Genomic DNA, 8,775 nt, shown 5'->3' on the forward strand with positions numbered 1-8,775 from the left:
CCAGCTGCATTAAGTACTGCAGTGCATCTCCTCCACATGGACTGCACCAGATTTGTCAGTTCTTGCTGTGAGATGTTACCTCACTCTTCCACCAAGGCACCTGCAAGTTCCCGGACATTTCTGGGGGGAATGGCCCTAGCCCTCACCCTCCGATTCAACAGATCCCAGACGTGCTCAATGGGATTGAGATCCGGGCTCTTCGCTGGCCATGGCAGAACACTGACATTCCTGTCTTGCAGGAAATCACGCACAGAACGAGCAGTATGGCTAGTGGCATTGTCTTGCTGGAGGGTCATGTCAGGAGGAGCCTGCAGGAAGGGTACCACATGAGGGAGGAGGATGTCTTCCCTGTAACGCACAGCGTTGAGATTGCCTGCAATGACAAGTTCAGTCCGATGATGCTGTGGCACACCGCCCCAGACCATGACGGACACTCCTCCTCCAAATCGATCCCGCTCCAGAGTACAAGCCTCGGTGTAACGCTCATTCCTTTGACAATAAACGCGAATCTGACCATCACCCCTGGTGAGACAAAACCGCGACTCGTCAGTGAAGAGCACTTTTTGCCAGTCCTGTCTGGTCCAGCAACGGTGGGTTTGTGCCCATATGAGACGTTGTTGCCGGTGATGTCTGGTGAGGACCTGCCTTACAACAGGCCTACAAGCCCTCAGTCCAGCCTTTCTCAGCCTATTGCGGACAGTCTGAGCGCTGATGGAGGAATTGTGCGTTCCTGGTGTACATCGGGCAGTTGTTGTTGCCATCCTGTACCTATCCCACAGGTGTGATGTTCGGATGTACCAATCCTGTGCAGGTGTTGTTACACGTGGTCTGCCACTGCGAGGATGATCAGCTGTCTGTCCTGTCTCCCTGTAGGGCTGTCTTAGGCATCTCACAGTATGGACATTGCAATTTATTGCCCTGGCCACATCTGCAGTCCTCATGCCTCCTTGTAGCATGCCTGAGGCACATTCATGTAGATGAGCAGGGACCCTGGGCATCTTTCTTTTGGTGTTTTTCAGAGTCAGTAGAAAGGCCTCTTTTTAGTGTCCTATGTTTTCCTAACTTACCTTAATTGCCTACCGTCTGTAAGCTGTTAGTGTCTTAACGACCGTTCCACGGGTGCATGTTCATTAATTGTTTATGGTTCATTGAACAACCAGTGTTTAAACCCTTTACAATGAAGATATGTAAAGTTATTTGGATTTTTATGAATTATCTTTGAAAGACAGGGTCCTGGAAAAGGGATGTTTCTTTTTTTGCTGAGTTTAAGATGCTATATTGGATTGTTGGAAGATACATTTTTTCAAAGCCTATGAGAACTAATGCAAAAGTCACACTACGGTAGAATAACGCATTCCCATCATCATCCAGTTTCATGCAGAGCTATCCATTATGTTAGTCATTATCAAATCAAAGTTTATTGGTTGCGTACACAGATTTGCAGGTGCTATGGCAGGTGCAGTGAAATGCTTATGTTACTAGCTCCAATAGTGCAGTATGATGTCTCGCAGATACAATAAAATACACAAATAAGAAAAATAATCCAAACAAGAATTCATAAAATAACAATCCAAGTAGATACAGTATATTACAGTGAGCATGTGTGAGCATTATGTTAAAGGTCACTCGAAAGCATCAATAATTGTACTTTTGTGAACCCATATGTAACGGTCGTTGTTGGTGGAAGAAGGTGAGGACCAATGCGCAGCGTGGTAAGTGTCCATATTTTTAATAAAGAAATTGAACACTGAACAAAAACAACAAAGTGAACGAACGAAACCGAAACAGTTCTGTCTGGTGCAGAATACAAACACACAACAGAAAATAATCACCCACAAATCAGGGGTGAAAACAGGCTGCCTAAGTATGGTTCTCAATCAGGGTCAACGATTGACAGCTGCCTCTGATTGAGAACCATACCAGGCCAAACCCAGAAATACCAACTCATAGAAAAATAAACATAGACAACCCACCCAACTCACGCCCTGACCATACTAAAACAAATACATAACAAAAGAACTAAGGTCAGAACATGACACAGTATAGGTCCTTCAGGTTGATTAAGTTAGGGAACAAAGCTATACCAAATACTTTCTGTACCAATAAGTACATTTTTGTGCAGTTTTTATGAGATCAGATATACAGTAGCATCCAGAATTGCATGTCTTGGCAAATGTGAAATGTAATGTAATGTACATCAAAACAAATGGTGTCCAAATGGTTATTTCAAACTGTGCTACAATGTCGGGATCATTTTGTGTATTGTGGTTTCAAATGGACCATTACACCTATTTTTATTGTGTCCCCCCTTCTCTGGATATGCTTGAATATGTATTGAATAACTACTTAATAACAGTACTTGTACAGTATCTTAGCATAAATCTGTCAACTGATGAAAAATATTTTTTCTTATTACATTATCTCCTGCATTACTTCCAGTTTCTGACCACCCTTCCCATCTATTTTAGTGTTTGATTCAACATGTGTGACAGGTAAATGGGCTATTGACATGATGATTTTGTAACTCAGTTTCTGAAACAATAAGTAATTGATTAAAATGTTTTCTTCTATTTGCTCTTCACGAATTCTGTACATTGTTCTTACATTTAAATGATAGGCTTCCGTCCAGATATGATGACTGTTTCATTCACATGCAATGAAATGTAATGGATGAATAGACTGAAGAAAACCCCCCAGATTATGAGCATCAGTAGACTTTTATCAGATGTATTATTAAATTCCCTGAATGGAGAATATATAAACCTTCCTTTCCAATACATGTAGGCTTGTCTATTGCAACATTGTTATGACATCTGTTTGCAATTAAGCCTAATTTCAACCAAAGCCTGAAAAGGTACACTACCGTAGAAAAGTTTGGGGTCACTTAGAAATGTACTTGTTTTTTAAAGTAAAGAACATTTTTTTGTCCATTAGAATAACATCAAATTGATCAGAAATACAGTGTAGACATTGTTAATGTTGTAAATGACAATTGTAGCTGGAAACGGATGATTTGTAATGGAATATCTACATAGGCATACAGAGGCCCATTATCAGCAACCATCACTCCTGTGTCTCAATGGCACGTTGTGTTAGCTAATCCAAGTTTATCATTTTAAAAGGCTAATTGATAATTAGAAAACCCTTTTGCAATTTTGTTAGCACAGCTGAAAACGGTAGTGTTGATTAAAGAAGCAATAAAACTGGCCTTCTTTAGACTAGTTGAGTATCTGGAGCGTCAGCATTTGTGGGTTCGATAACAGGCTCAAAATGGCCAGAAACAATTAACTTTCTGTTGGAATTCGTCAGTCTATTCTTGTTCTGAGAAATGAAGGCTATTCCATGCGAGAAATTGCCAAGAAACTGAAGATCTCGTACAACGCTATATACTACTCCCTTCACAGAACAGCGCAAACTGTATCTAACCAAGAATAGAAAGAGGAGTGGGAGGCCCCGGTGTACAACTGAGCAAGAGAACATGTACATTAGAGTGTCTAGTTTGAGAAACAGACGGCTCCCTTGTCCTCAACCGGCAGCTTCATGAAATAGTACCCGCAAAACACCAGTCTCAACGTCAACAGTGAAAAGGCAACTCCGGGATGCCGGTCTTCAGATTCAGAGACACACACAATAAGCCTTTGTGAAAAATGATTGAATACTACGTTATGGTTTTATGTTGTGTGTCTCTTTTTTATGCTGCACTAAAATTTCTCAAAAAGGATTTACTGAACTTAACTGGAGGGGGGAAAGAAATCATATTTGCATGTCATGGAGTAGACTACATGTTTCCATTAACAACAACATATATTTCTCATTTGTTTCAGGTGTATGATGAAGACGTACCAGAAGCTACAGTGTATTTCTCTGTGTGGTTTAGAGCATCTGAGCCAATGTAAAAGTATGGGTGGATTCCAGGTACAATAAAATACACATTGCCAAAGTCTGTGGACCAAGTGGAGATAACTATCAAAGTTATTTAGTTCTACGTTACAGCATTAAAGTTCTTTGCATAACAAGAATGTTGCTTCCTAGTTCTTCTGATGACCACAAGAGGGCCTGTGGAAAGCACAAGGAGGAATGCAGGTGACTTTGAGAACCTCTTCATTTGTAGCGAATTCGGTCCACAAAGTCTTGCCGTTGACCTCATACAACCCCTGCAGGGTGAGATTCTGCAGTACGTTGTTAAAGGCATTCCTTGCAAACTCCAGTGTAACCTTGAAAAATAGTGTGCAAAACTGTCAAGGCAAAGGGTGGCTACTTTGAAGAATCTCAAATATAAAATACACTGCTCAAAAAATAAAGGGAACACTAAAATAACACATCCTAAATCTGAATGAATTAAATATTCTTATTAAATACTTTTTTCTTTACATAGTTGAATGTGCTGACAACAAAATCACACAAAAATGATCAATGGAAATCAAATTTATCAACCCATGGAGGTCTGGATTTGGAGTCACACTCAAAATTAAAGTGGGAAACCACACTACAGGCTGATCCAACTTTGATGTAATTCCCTTAAAATAAGTCAAAATGAGGCTCAGTAGTGTGTGTGGCCTCCACATGCCTGTATGACCTCCCTACAATGCCTGGGCATGCTCCTGATGAGGTGGCGGATGGTCTCCTGAGGGATCTCCTCCCAGACCTGGACTAAAGCACCCGCCAACCCCTGGACAGTCTGTGGTGCAATGTGGCATTGGTGGATGGAGCGAGACATGATGTCTCAGATGTGCTCAATTGGATTCAGGTCTGGGGAACGGGCGGGCCAGTCCATAGCATCAATGCCTTCCTCTTGCAGGAACTGCTGACACACTCCAGCCACATGAAGTCTAGCATTGTCTTGCATTAGGAGGAACCCAGGGCCAACCACACCAGCATATGGTCTCACAAGGGGTCTGAGGATCTCATCTCGGTACCTAATGGCAGTCAGGCTACCTCTGGCGAGCACTGTGCGGCCCCCCAAAGAAATGCCACTCCACACTATGACTGACCCACCGCCTAACCGGTCATGCTGGAGGATGTTGCAGGCAGCAGAACGTTCTCCGCGGCGTCTCCAGACTGTCATGTCTGTCACGTGCTCAGTGTGAACCTGCTCTCATCTGTGAAGAGCACAGGGCGCCAGTGGTGAATTTGCCAATCTTGGTGTTCTCTGGCAAAGGCCAAACGTCCTGCACGGTGTTGGGCTGTAAGCACAACCCTCACCTGTGGATGTCGGGCCCTCATACCACCCTCATGGAGTCTGTTTCTGACAGTTTGAGCAGACACATGCACATTTGTGGCCTGCTGGAGGTCCACGTCTCCTGATGTACTGGCCTGTCTCCTGGTAGCGCCTCCATGCTCTGGACACTACGCTGACAGACACAGCACACCTTCTTGCCACAGCTCGCATTGATGTGCCATCCTGGATGAGCTGCACTACCTGAGCCACTTGTGTGGGTTGTAGACTCCGTCTCATGCTACCACGAGAGTGAAAGCACCGCCAGCATTCAAAAGTGACCAAAACATCAGCCAGGAAGCATAGGAACTGAGAAGTGGTCTGTGGTTATCACCTCCAGAACCACTCCTTTATTGGGGGTGTCTTGCTTTATTGCCTATAATTTCCACCTGTTGTCTATTCCATTTGCACAACAGCATGTGAAATGTATTGTCAATCAGTGTTGCTTCCTAAGTGGACAGTTTGATTTCACAGAGGTGTGATTGACTTGGAGTTACATTGTGTTATTTAAGTGTTCCCTTTATTTTTTTGAGCAGTGTATATCTTGATTTGTTCAACACGTTTTTGGTTACTACATGATTCCATGTGTTATTTCATAGTTTTGATGTCTTCACTGTTATTCTACAATGTAGAACATAGTAAAAATAAAGAAAAACCCTTGTACTGTACGTGTTAATGTTAACTGGGCTCGGTGGGCTGTCCTTCACCGTGGATTCTCCAGTCTGGCTTTAGTTGCTGTCTCTGCACGAAGAGGTTACTGTCGGCGAGCTTAGCAGCGTCCAACGCGTTGACTCCTTCCAGGGGTAGGCTGCAACATGAGAGGCCTTACCATGGTACCTCACTACGACACTGGGACTGGAAAAGAATAAGTGCCAAAATGTTGGTGTTTACCCATCAATTATTGGGAATATATTTAGAGTGTGTGACTATCAATGTATGTATTTGTACACAAGTTTACTATTGATGGTCAGCACAAATCATGCTTTTCACTGGAAATGAAACCAGACGTTGGCCTTTAGAGTTATGCTGTTGGTTTATTCTGAGAGTAGGCCAGGGGAACATCAGCTGTATCTTAAATGTTGTAACTGGCCTGACTGCCTGGCAGTGACTGCAGCCTGAAATAGCACTCTGCATGCAGCTAGGGCCCCCAGTACAGAGTTCAACAGGGCTGTTACCAGAGAATGGAATGTTAATTTTTCTACCATAAGCCACCTCGAACATTGTTTTAGAGAATTTGGCAGTACATCCAACTGGCGTCATAACCGCAGACCACGTGTAACCACACTAGCACTGGACCTCCACATCTGGCTTCTTCACCTACGGGACAGTGGGAAGGCTGAGGAGTATTTCTGCCTGTAATAAAGGCCTTTTGTGGGGACAAACTCATTCTGATTGGCTGGACCTGGCTGCCAAGTGGGTGTGCCAATGCCCTCTGAGGCCTATCCATGGATTGGATGTACCTTTTTTGTTGTTCTTAAAACAAGATCAGCTTTAAAAACATATTTCTATTTCTTTTCTCTTTCATGAGATAGTTGTTTGTATTATTTCTTGTTTTGTTATGGTTTTAATTTTTTTTTTAAATATTAGGCTATCTTTATTTTTAAACTGGAATAATATCATACGTTTAGATCTACATTATACAATCGGAAGTTTACATACACCGTAGCCAAATAAATTTAATCTCAGTTTTTCACAATTCCTGACATTTAATCCAAGTAAAAATTCACTGCCTTAGTTCACTTAGGATCAGCACTTTATTTTAAGAATGTGAAATGTCAGAATAATAGTAGAGAATGATTTATTTCAGCTTGAATTTCTTTCATCACATTCCCAGTGGGTCAGACGTTTACATACACTCAATTAGTACATTTACATTTACATTTAAGTCATTTAGCAGACGCTCTTATCCAGAGCGACTTGGTAGCATTGCCTTTAAATTGTTTAACTTGGGTCAAACGTTTCAGGTAGCCTTCCACAAACTTCCCACAATAAGTTGGGGGAATATTGGCCCATTCCTCCTGACAGAGCTGGTGTAACTGAGTCAGTTTTGTAGGCCTCCTTGCTCGCACACGCTTTTTCAGTTCTGCCCACACATTTTCTATAGGATTGAGGTCAGGGATTTGTGATGGCCACTCCAATACCTTGACTTTGTTGTCCTTAAGCCCTTTTGCAACAACTTTGGAAGTGTGCTTGGGGTCATTGTCCATTTGGAAGACCCATTTGAGACCAAGCTTTAACTTTCTGATTGATGTCTCGAGATGTTGCTTCAATATATCCACAATTTTTCTTCCTCATGATGCCTTCTATTTTGTGAATTTCACCAGTCCCTCCTGCAGCAAAGCATCCCCAAAACATGATGCTGCCACCCCCATGCTTCACGGTTGGGATGGTGTTCTTCGGCTTGTAAGCCTCCCCCTTTTCCCTCCAAACATAACAATGGGCATTATGGCCAAAGAGTTATATTTTGTTTCATTAGACCAGAGGACATTTCTCCAAAAAGTACAATCTTTGTCAAAAACCGTAGTCCAACTTTTTTATGGCGGTTTTGGAGCAGTGGCTTCTTCCTTGCTGAGCGGCCTTTCAGGTTAATTCGATATAGGACTCGTTTTTCTGTGGATATAGATACATTTGTACCGGTTTTCTCAAGCATCTTCACAAGGTCCTTTGCTGCTGTTCTGGGATTGATTTGCACTTCATACCTTAGTACGTTCATCTCTAGGAGACAGAACGCATCTCCTTCCTGAGCGGTATGACGGCTGTGTGGTCCCATGGTGTTTATACTTGTATACTATTGTTAGTACAGATGAACGCGGTACCTTCAGGCGTTTGGAAATTGCTCCCAAGGATGAACCAGACTTGTGGAAGTCTACTATTTTTTTTCTGAGGTCTTGGTTGATTTCTTTTGATTTTCCCACGATGTCAAGCAAAGCGGCACTGAGTTTGAAGGTCGTCCTTGAAATCCACAGGTACACCCCCAATTGACTCAAATTATGTAAATTAGCCTATCAGAAGCTTCTAAAGCAATTACATTTTCTGGAATTTTCCAAGCTGTTTAAAGGCAGTAAACTTAGTGTATGTAAACGTTTGAACTACTAGAATTGTGATAGTGAATCAAGTGAAATAATCTGTCTGAAACAATTGTTGGAAAAATTACTTGTGTCATGCACAAAGTAGATGTCCTAACCGACTTGCCAAAACTATAGTTTGTTAACAAGAAATTTGTGGAGTGGTTGAAAAACGAGTTTTAATGTATGTAAACATCCGACTTCAACTGTATATACACTACAGGTCAAAAGTTTTAGAACACCAACTCGTTCAAGGGTTTTTCTTTATTTTTACTATTTTCTACATTTTAGAATAGTGAAGATATCAAAACTATGAAATAACACATATGGAACAATGTAGTAACAAAAAAAGTGTTAAATCAAAATATATTTTATATTTGAGATTCTTCAAAGTAACCATGCTTTGCCTTGATGACAGCTTTGCACACTCTTGGCATTCTCTCAACCAGCTTTGAGGTAGTCACCTGGAATGCATTTTAATTAACAGGCGTGCCT

This window comes from Oncorhynchus masou, chromosome 19 (genome assembly GCF_036934945.1).
Source record: "Oncorhynchus masou masou isolate Uvic2021 chromosome 19, UVic_Omas_1.1, whole genome shotgun sequence".
NCBI classification, from domain to species: Eukaryota; Metazoa; Chordata; class Actinopteri; order Salmoniformes; family Salmonidae; genus Oncorhynchus; species Oncorhynchus masou.